Here is a 1,637-nt window from a genome sequence, read left to right as displayed (position 1 = left end):
GCTGCATACCTTTAAAAGTTAGCCATCGGCGGCACCGTTTAGAGTGGTGCAGAGAACACGAAACCTGGACACCTCATCAATGGAGTCGCGTCCTCTTCACAGATGAGAGTCGTTTTAGTGCCACAAGCGATTCTCAAATATATATATATCTCACAGCGTATTGCTTTTATATCTTTTTCCGGCAAATCTTAAAACGCTGTGCTTATAATGTTGGTGAAAATTTACTGCTCTTAAGAATCTATCTAGAATTTGTTCAGATATAATATTAAAAAAATGTTTTCATGTTAGTTGTAATAAAGTTATAAGTAAGGAAAATAATTTTTAATGTTATTAGAATTGACGGAAGATTTAAAATGCTGAGGAAAAAAACAAAAATTAAAATTTAGAAATTAAATATGATTTAGAATTATAGATCAGTTGTCATACTTTATATTAACACTTAAAATATTTAGTTAATCCGAGTATTGATCACGTATTAGTGTGTTATTGTGTAATTATGTGTGACTCTTAATGTATTTATGTTATGTGTTATTGTGTAATATGTAATTGATCATTAATGCATTACATATTCTAATTTTTTTATTAACAGTGAGTAGAATTTTGTGCTCAAAAAATATTTTTGAGTCCCTTATTTTTACTATTTTATTATTCCTGACTCTTTGCTTATGAAATTGATATCTCATCTGATTAACATAAAAAAAATATCAATATAAACAATTATTTATTGAATTCTATACCAAATTAAAAATTTAAAAAAATGTTCGTTTATAATTTCAGATATGATTCCCAGTATTGGGAGGATGAAACTGGTAACAGTGCTGAGCACATGAGGTAATTTACCTTGTAATTTAATAAATTAAATTTATTGTGTAAGAGATATATACTAATCTAAATACTGTTTATTATCAAATACAAAAAATCGCTCTTTCAAACTTAATTCCAATTAAAAAATTAGATAGACTGACAACTTTATGAATTTATGAAATTGTTTATGGCATAGTGGAGAGATCAATTACAGAGTTTTTTTTTTCGTTTTGGGTCGATAAATCATTTTTAAAAATTTTTTGTTGTTGTTGCATGAATTGAAAAAAATATTTTAAATAAAGCTAACTGACTTTAACTATAATGTATTCTAACATTAAATATTCTTAACTTTTAATTTAATAAATAAATTCCTTTATGGATGACATATTTAGAAAAAACTTAAATAATACAATTTATTTCATGAAACCTTTACTGAATAGTAAATTAAAAATGCTCTTTCATGATTTTAGCTTTGATCAAGTAATGTTGGATGATGAACTAGTGGATAATTTTGAGTATGATTATGATGGATATTTGGATTACCCCAACATCAGTAACGAGTTGGATGTTTTGCAAAGGTATTTTAGTTTTAAGCTAAAGTTCAACTTTACGTTTAAATTATTGAAATATATCGTGCAAATGATTCAAAATATTATTATAGATATACACAGGTGTGCAAAACTTAAGCAACAAGTGGTTTTTCGGCTACAGCTCCCCAACAAAGTATAAGATAGCCGTGAAATTGCAGTATAATATGCACGTAATTCAGTAGAAAGTTTATTTGCATGCAAATTTTAGAAATAAAACGTCGTAGGTGTACGTAAACCTTGTGG

The 1,637-nt window shown here is 26.9% G+C and overlaps 1 long non-coding RNA gene across 1 annotated transcript in view; it reads left to right on the top strand.

Annotated features, from left to right (window-relative positions):
* Positions 1-1,382, top strand: part of LOC139426770 (uncharacterized) — a 2,567-nt gene extending 1,185 nt beyond the window's left edge. The window contains exons 2-3 of the long non-coding RNA XR_011637972.1: positions 778-831; positions 1,275-1,382. This is a non-coding gene — a long non-coding RNA (uncharacterized lncRNA). The remainder of the gene's footprint in view (positions 1-777; positions 832-1,274) is intronic.
* The last annotated feature ends 255 nt before the right edge of the window (positions 1,383-1,637 follow it).

The sequence above is a fragment of the Parasteatoda tepidariorum genome, chromosome 10 (genome assembly GCF_043381705.1).
Source record: "Parasteatoda tepidariorum isolate YZ-2023 chromosome 10, CAS_Ptep_4.0, whole genome shotgun sequence".
Classification (NCBI taxonomy): domain Eukaryota; kingdom Metazoa; phylum Arthropoda; class Arachnida; order Araneae; family Theridiidae; genus Parasteatoda; species Parasteatoda tepidariorum.
This window is presented reverse-complemented; position numbering and strand designations above follow the sequence as displayed.